This window comes from Pinus tabuliformis, chromosome 2_2 (genome assembly GCF_031772625.1).
Source record: "Pinus tabuliformis cultivar Carrire ecotype Pingquan chromosome 2_2, CPIR1, whole genome shotgun sequence".
NCBI lineage: Eukaryota > Viridiplantae > Streptophyta > Pinopsida > Pinales > Pinaceae > Pinus > Pinus tabuliformis.
The window spans coordinates 1023045808-1023055594 of NC_142300.1; positions in this window are offsets into that span (position 1 = coordinate 1023045808).

Sequence of the window (9787 nt, forward strand, 5' to 3'; positions counted from 1 at the left end):
AAACATAAAGCTTTAGAACCTAAGAGTGAAAAATGTATTTTTGTTGGATATTTTGAAGATGTCAAAGGATATAGACTTATTCCATTTAAGTCCAAAAATCTTATCATTAGAAGAGATGTAAAATTTGCTGAAAATATATCGGCCTGCGAGCCTAGTTCGGCAGATGTGCCACCACCTCCTATCTCTTCTACTTCTGAAAATATTTCTCCTTGAGATGATGAAAGCGAGGATGAAAATCCTCCCCCACCTTCTCAGGAACCTCCTTCAGCTCCTCAGCTTCCAAAATGGATCTGTGCTACTCGGGATGCAGCAGGTGATCTTGCTGGTGATCCTACAGATCAGCGACATACACGTTCTTAGTTCGAGAGAGCCTCTTCTTTACTGGCTCAAGCTTCAGTGAATTATCATCCTTACACCTTTGCAGAAGTTTCAGGCCATCCAGATTGGTAAGCAGCTACGAATGAAGAATATCATTCATTATTGGCAAATGATACATGGGATCTTTTTCCTCTACCAAAGGGACGAAAACTTGTCAGATGCAAATGGGTTTACGAAACCAAGTATGGACTAGATGGGAAAGTTGATAAACATAAAGATCGTCTTGTTGCTAAGGGTTTTTCACAAGTTGAAGGCATTGACTATACTGAAACCTTCTCCCCTGTTGCCAAAATGAACTCTATATGCCTTGTTCTTTCCCTTGCTGCCTTTTTCAAATGGGAAGTCCATCAGATGGATGTTAAGTCTGCCTTCTTGCATGGGGACTTTCATGAAGAAATCTATACGGAACAACCTATTGGCTTTATACAAATAGACTCTAGCCTTGTATGTTGGCTTAAGAAATCTTTTTATGGTCTCAAGCAAGCTCCTCGAGCTTGGTATGCCAAAATGGATAACTTTCTTTTAGAAAATGGATTTTCTAGTTGTCATTCTAACAATACTGTCTACACCAAGAAAGTGGGAAAGTCTCTTATCATTCTTGTTCTTTATGTTGATGATCTTATCCTAATTGGTAGTGATCCCAACCTTATGAACCATGTGAAGTCTAGCCTTAAAAGGAAGTTTGAAATGACAGACTTAGGACACTTACATTATTTTCTTGGTCTTCAAGTCTTGCAATTCAAGGAAGGTATTTCCCTTTCCCAGTCCAAGTATTCCTGTGATATTCTACGCCATTTTCACATGGAAGACTATAAGCTAGCCCCTTCTCCCTTTCAGTCTGGAGTCAAACTTTCAGCCACTTGTACTTCTCCTGAAGTTGATGCTACCTTATACCGTCAACGTGTAGGAAAAATTTTGTATCTAACCCATACTCGTCCTGACCTTTCCTTTTTTGTTGGCCTTGTTGCTCTGTTTATGCAAAACCCACGTGAAAGTCATTGGAAAGCAGCTAAAAGAATACTTCATTATGTTCAAGGTACCGTTCAGTTTGGGATTCATTACAGTGCCAAAGCATCTCCTCTATTGGTTGGTTTCACTGATTCTGATTGGGCTAGTGACCGTGATGATCGGAAGTCTACTGCAGGTTATGTGTTCACTCTTAGTTCAGAACCTATTACATGGGCTTCCAAGAAACAAGGTGCCATTTCTCTTTATTCAACAGAAGTAGAGTATCATGGTGCCGTAGAAGATAGTAAGGAAGCCTTGTGGCTTCGTCAGATCCTGTCAGAGTTTTGCTTTCAGCAGCAGCACCCGACTACACTTTGGTGTGATAATCAAAGTGCCATTCAACTATGCAAATATCCAGTCCAACATCAGCGCAACAAACACATTGAACTGCACATGCACTTCATTAGAAAGCTCATTCATGACCATGTTCTTGAAGTGCAATATTGTTCCACAGATGATCAAGTTGCATACATCTTTACAAAGGCTCTCACAGAGGCGAAGTTCACTAAACTTCGATTTATGGTTGGAGTTCAGGAGGTTGTCACTAAGGGGTCGTAGGCTCTAGTGGCTCCTTCCTTCTCCTATTGTGTCATATTTGTAAATCCTTCAATCCTATCCCAAGTTGTTCTTAGGTGGGATGTTAGGATATTCTGACACATAGGAAATAATTAAGTACAAATTGGTCTAGTATAGAGTTAGGTATAGAGTTATGTAAAGTGTGTTTCTTTACTATGTACATTTTGTGACTTACAATCTGACGGTCACGATATGTAGTGATCTAATGGTTCATTCTCTCCTCAGTATTACTGACACTTGATCCGTGGCTTAGCACCCGATTGGTCCATGATCTCTATTTAAAGATCATGGAGGGTCATTTGTAGGTTAACCGTTCGTGAGAGAAGATTATGTAAATTTTCATTCTTTTATTAATAAATTTCCTGAAGTGGCCGCGTTGGCTCAAGCTGTGGACTGTTTCCCTCTTTGAGGGTTTTAACCACGTCAAAATACTAGTGTATTGATCTGTGATCTATTTGTGATCGGTGTCCTTTTGGTGTTCTGTTTGAGGAACTTACCCTGTAAATTCCTAGACTATTCATCATTTATTAAACAATTAAAATTACTAATAATAATAATTTATTTATGATAAAAGTAATAATTTAAATATATGAAAAGATTTTTTTTATAAAATACTTTCAATTATTAAATCCCCCATACTTAAATTATGATAAAAACTTTTATTATTGAAAATAAAAATAAAAATTAAATTATGAGCCGACCTTCAATCAAAATTATTTCTTTAACTATTTATCCTATCACAAAGATCTTCTTCTATCATCTTTTAGATTGGACCTGATGATGAATCCCTATTAGGATATGAAACATTGACAAATATGGTTTCTATTGTGGATATTTCGAGACTAAGCTCAGTCGAATAAATACGTTTAGTCTCATGATGTTCATGCCACAAACCTAGGAAAAACTGACACTTGGAGGGAAGTTTCTAAAACAAATTTGCATGTAACCCCAGGCTAATAAAAGTAGCTCCCTAAATCATGGAATTTCTTTTGCATGTTTCCTCTTGCTATTCCGGGAAGAGCAAGTCATGCATGCATGCGAGTCAAGTTTCCTTGCTCCTGGGTGGAACTGGTCAACCAAAATTCTCATGCATGCAGTTGCTCAACTCCTTGGGAAAAATGCACATTTATGGCTGGGAGATGGACTGACTAACCACGCGGTTTGTGCAATTATTGGCAAGAGCAGCTGATTGCTTCCCAAATTTGTGAAAATTCTGAGCTAAGAAGCCCTATTGGGGAAATTTACGCAAATCCTGTTGGGAGTGTTCACTGGTAGGATTGTGCAATCCTGGAGCCCAGCATGCTACCAATCAGGATTGCACAATTTCTTGAGGGAAGGTTGGTCTCCCTCCAAAAATGGGAAATTTTCTTGGGGAAGCTGCTCAGCCTGTAGCTAGACCAAGTTCGGGTGAACAACATGTGAGGGGAATGGATCAAACTGTGATCGAAAAGTTGCCTTTGTGCGAGGAAAACACTGAAGCTTGAGGACATTACGAAGAAAGACAAGGTGTTGTGAAAGGTTGATAGGGAAGCTCCAAAACAAGCTAAGGAAAAATTTTGGAGGGTGTTTGTAGCAGCTACAATAACACTTCACTTAGATGAAGTCCTTATGAAAAGAATGATTAACTGAGTTTACTTAAAGAAATTAACATACAAAATTGGTCAATTCAAGAGTGCCACTTGTCATTGCATGAAAGGAATATTTAAAAAGGACTTCAAGGGGTTCCTATATTCTAAGAGTGAAGCCTCATACATCAAGTAGGATCATGCATGCATTTGAACAAGGTCTATGTCTTAACACGAAGGAGTGCGCCTAGGTAGGGCGCACTTGCTTAGCTTGAATAAATGAGCTCAAGTAGGTCACACTTATTTAGCCCGAAGGAGTGTGCTTACTTCAAGAGAATTCCTTTGTCAACTCAAAGTGAAATTTTTTCTTTTATGAGTTATTTTCTTGATTTTTTCTTTATTTTTCCACTTGTGTGTGCTTTTTTAGTGTATACATAGCAATGAGGAAATTTTCTAAGTCAAGAAATACCATGATTTCACCTAACCATAAAGATACTAACTAAAATTATTCTAATGATTAAATGATGATGCTTTAGGGACATTGACTTTGGAGGATGCGACACTAGGTGAAAATACACAAATAACAAATCAAATCTCAGGACAATAAAAGGGGGCTTGAAACCAGAGTTAGCATAGGATTCAAAATGAACATAGGAAAAAAATTTGGAGGGTTGTTGTTGCAGTGACAACAAGGCCCAATGTTGTAGCAACACTTTCATACCACTTTTAAAAACCCTCACATACATACCAATTTCTATTTTTTATCTCATTAATAATAGTAATAAAGGACAACACTTATTGTCTACTTCTTAAGAACCTTTCCTTCTTGTAATGATAATTTATTCATACATAATGAAAATTTGAGTACCCTAGTGTGACAAACAAGGTTATTTCTAATCCTAGTATATTCTATTTGTCACCACTTCACACTCTTCTCGATGTGAATTATTTTGTATAAATAATTATCCATTCATTCTCTCTAATTTCCTAATGTATATATATATACCACTTATCAATGCACAACGTAAGATATTAACCCAAATTTTTTAATATGTAATGTAATACACTAACTGTAGAACAATGTTTACAAATACAAAGATTTTGTCACGTTATCTCATTTTATAAAATGTAGATCTTAGTCCAAATCTATATGAAAATTGTCTATGTCATTTACCTTCATAACAGTTCCAATTATCATGATAAATCACCGAATCCATTAAATTCTAGGAGTGAAAGTGCTTCAATTATAATAAATCAGCCTCTCATATCTAATATATTAATACAAATTTTGTAACGTCTTAAAATAATGTTGGCCATATTTATATTGCTACTTTAGTTGTAACATACCCCCTTACTCACCCATAGGTAAGAGAGTCGTTACTCGGGAATCGGCTCCCCATTTTATGTTCATGGGAACGAGTTTATGAGACTCCAACCCTTGGTTCTTTTTTTCATTAAATTTTATATTTCCTTCCTTTCCTTTCTTACACATGGGGAATGACAATCACCTATCTCTTGCTATCATGCAGCAGTTCACCACGGGCTCATATAAAGAACAAGTAAGCGTGATGGTGTATACATGTACATCTACGTACTCACAATGTCACCCCACATACCAAACTTCTGACCTCCCCACTGGGTCAAGGTCGGCCCATTTTAAGACCTCCGGGTTTTCCTTCCTCCTAACCTCCTGACCCCCAACTTCCAGTCTTGCTGGGTCAGCGTATCCACTAGGCTTCCTTCCTTCAACACACAGACCAACCTCATGACCTCTAAGTAAGTTAGGGTTATCAATTGTCTCCTTTTTTTACCACAAAAGTATCTATTCTGAGCTCTGAACTCTAGGTTGTCCATCTAGATGTGTGAACCCCGTGGGCAGCCATGGTTGATTCCTTCAACCAGTCGCTTAAGAGGAGAATCTAACTACTCCAATTGGAAGCCTTCATGTCCAAGGTTTTGATCTGTAATGGAATAACCCTATCCAATCCTTCCTATAACGTCAGGGTTTTTCTCCCTTACATCGCAACAGATTCCATTCCCTTACCATTCTATGATCGTTCGGTCAAAGGAGTTCAACGCTGCCTTATCTAATGCCATTGGTAGCGATCTCTACACTCTCCTTGCACTCTCCCAAGAGGCCAAATATACCACTGTGCATGCTTCTTCAAACTCGTCTTCTCAACCATGGTCCATCTCAAGCGTCTAGTGAGCCTCTACATATCCTTTAATATCTCACCACTCCATTGGAGTCAGATTAATATGTTCCTTTATGTTGCCCCTTCTGAGCTTGAGTGAGAGCTACCTTGAGGGATTCCTATCCCGCGGGCCTTCCCTACCTTCGGATAGGGAGTTCTGTGCATGGCAGCATAGATGCTCCTATGTATAACATCTACAAGAGTCCTAGTGCAATCTTAGAGGAGGCTCCCACCTCTCCTCCTACATGACAACAATTCTATGCTCTACACAAACTTTACAAGCAGTTTCATGGCACCAATAATGGGTTGTGAGTTCATTTTACTATTGGAAGAGGCTTGTAGTCCTCATCACCAAAATCCTTATGGAGGGAATGGAATTTTTCCATATGTAATATTGAAGGATATTAAAGTAAGTCTGCTAGGCACATCCCGCCCTATGAACAATCCCTTCATATCTCACATACTCCTTTCGTGTCGGCACCACAACTAGTAATCAATTACCTCAATGTATATAATGATTAACTTTGTCCAACATAGGGTCTAATTATAATTTGTAAATTAATAAAAAGTATCAGAAATCATTTATTTTAATTGTTCATGGTTTGGGCCTAAAATAGATCATTAACTTCATTAATTTTCGCCACTGTACTATTTTTGACACGTTCAAGAATTTTATTGAGAGTAAGAGTTCGCCTCTGCTCTGTAACTTGGGCATCATTATGAATAGGATATATTTGTGGAGGTTTTCCATTACACCAAAACCCGCAGTTGTTGGTAAACATTACAAGCCAGTAACTAGGATCCCCAGGGTGAAAATTACGGATTCTATAGAGGTGCGGTGATTCTTCCAACACCCCCCCTCAAACGCAACTTGGGGGAATCGAACTTGGGTCCAAGCTCTGATACCATGTGGAGGTTTGCCGTTACACCAAAACCCGCAGGTGTTGGTAAACATTACAAGCCAGTAACTAGGATCCCCAGGGTGGAAATTACGGATTCTATAGCGGTGTGGTGATTCTTCCAACAATATTCACATCTTAACCTCAAATACTCCATGGTTTCCATTTCTTAGGATATTAAACATATTTAATTTTAAGTGCAAACACAAGCACATATGTACACACACACACACATATATATATACATATTCAATATACAAATTAGGGAACTATCCCTTCATGGTTGCACCACAGGTATACAAAAAACAAAATAATTACAGTCCTTATTTTCCATATCTATTATAAACAAAACTCTAACATAATCTCTTAATTGCAATCTGTATTCACAAATACTTGTCTTCTAGTCTACAGGGAAATTGAGTTTTGGACTACAACTCTCCACCCAACCATAGATAGCTGTAGCTACTTCGACATTCACCTACCACCCCCAAGCCATATTTTATAGTTTAAGCGGGAATTCTTGCTTTTGGAACCACAGACAAGCTTCGAGATAAGTCAGGTACTCCAAAGGACCTCTGTTAGGTAACCATAAAACTAGTGATTACCCCATTACAATTGTAGTTGTATCCCCTATTAATATTGTTGTGCCCCTATTGTCCCCATATTGTTATCTGTGCCCCATAGAATTCCTCTATTGTTATTTTTGTGGCTTTATATTATTATTGTTAGGTCGGCTGGGTTATATTGTGACTCCTTAGACTCCTATATATAGAAAGGAGGTTTTGTCATTTGAATCATCAAAGAATCATTCATTTGTGTAATGTAAAGGAGGTTGCCCCCTTGAAGAGGCTGAATTCTAAGGTGTTGATCTATCTTTTCTATCTTTTTGTGAGCTAGTTTCATAACATTTGGTATGAGAGCTTTGGATTCTAGGGTTTTGCTACTCCAAATAGGTCATCGTGTCATTTTCGCTATAATTTGTTTTTCTACAATGTTTCAAAAGCTAAAGAAAAAATCCATTTGAGATGAGATCGTGTTGAAGCTCGTGTCTAGATTTCAAAGCTTTTCGTGCTACTTTTGCGGAGATATGATCTAAGGAAGTTGGTCTTTTTGCAGACTCCTGAATTACATTTCAAATAGGTGACCTGGGGAAAATCGTCATAACATTCCCTCTAGGCATCGGAATGAAATTTCGTAAGAAGGTACAAAAAGAGAATAGGCTGTAGTTTATTTCATATATTTTTCAGAGCCAAAGGTCGAAACAGGGACACGTGGCATGTCATACAAGTTTGCTCTATTGAACTAGTCTATAATCAGGTCACTGTGGGAGATTTGGCATAACTCTTCCTTGCACAATCTAATTGGGATCAGACTGGTGGCATTGGAAAGAGGACATAGAGGGCTACTACAGATCACAATTTCAGAACTGGATGATACGAAATTACAGAGATACATCAGAGGCAATATCTAGCTCCTACAAAGGGAAAAAAGGTATGTAGAATTTTTTTAAATTTTTGCTTAAGCTTGGTTTGAAAAATCATTTTGAAGGAATTCAAAGGGAATAGTAGAGAATTATTATCGGTAACTGATGCCCCGAGGAAAGAAAATTCAAACACCTCGTAAGAAACTTGAAAGCTCTAGCATGACTCATGAAGAAGAGGAAGAAATGCTACATGATATATCAAAATTACAAGACCAAGTGAAACAAATTTCACTGTCACAGAAGCTAAAAGAAGCTAGGATAGATGGCATGGAATCTAATATAAAGGATGTGGAAGCTAAGATGAATTGCGTGGAAGCTAAGATTGACAATTTGAAGATAGATTTGAAGATAGATTTGACAAATTTTCTACAAGAAATACTTACTAATGGTGAAAGGGTAGTAAAGGAAACTCGTGATGTGAACAAAAGAAATGTTAATCCTGATTTCATAGACTCTATTTTTGGATCGAAGACCCACCATATTCCAAAAATTGATATGAGGAAGTTTGATGGCAAGGATCCCGCAACATGGATATTATAGATGGAGCAATTTTTCGATCTCAATAATGTGAAAAACACACAAAAGGTATGTATTGCAACTTTATATTTGGAACCAAATAAGTTTGTATGGTATCAATGGCTTTGCTCTTGTAAACAAATTATCACTTGGGCAATTTTTATGAAAGAATTGACAGCACATTATGAGGATACAAAAAGTAGTGATTTTTTTAGCCAATTGATAAGTCTCAAACAAAAAGGTTCAATAATGGAGCACATTGAGCAGTTCCAAAAATTGAACATAAGGGTAAAAAATATTCCAAAGAAGCATAGGATTGATGTGTTCATAGGGACTTTAAAGGATAATATCCAACATTATTTTTTCCTTTGGGAACCTGATTCATTAAAGAAGGCATTCAGGTTAGCAAGAAAAATGGAAAGCAAAATTATGGCAACCAAGAAGCATACCACTCAAAGATAAGGATGGAAGTATTGTTGCCCCTAGTCTTCCACAACCTATAAGGTTGGCACCACAACAATTGGAAATAAAAGGAGCAAAAGGGCTTTGTTACAGTTGTGATAGCAAATACACTAAAGGTCATAAGTGTGTTGAGAAGAAATTATTCTACATAGATTGTGAAGAGGAAGAAGAAAAGGATCAAGAAAGGTCAAAAGAAGAGGATACACTCCAGGAACAAAGCCTAGAAAAAGAAGAAATGAATCCGACCATATCTTGTAATGCATTTACTGGAATTACCACTCCTCAAACCATCAAAATAGAAGGAAAAATCAAGCAGAAAAAGGTTATAGTGTTGATTGATTTAGGAAGTACCCACAAATTTATTCATCGTAAGGTAGCAAAAGAATTGAATTGCTTCCTATATCTAGCAGCAGAGTGTCAAGTGATGGTTGAAAATGGAGGAATAATAAATTGCTCTGGAAAGTGCTATCATATTAATCTATCCATAGGAGAATATGTATTGACTAGCCCAATGCTTTCTATTCCAATGGGAGGCACTGATGTTGTACTAGGAGTCCAATGGCTACAATCCTTAGGTATGATAACTTTTAATTTTCAAGAACTTTTCATGAAAGTTTATGCCGAAGGAAAGGAAGTTGAATTAAGGGGTATTGCAGGGAAACCGAGAAATATAATCAACTTTAATGGTATGACAAAGCTTCTAAA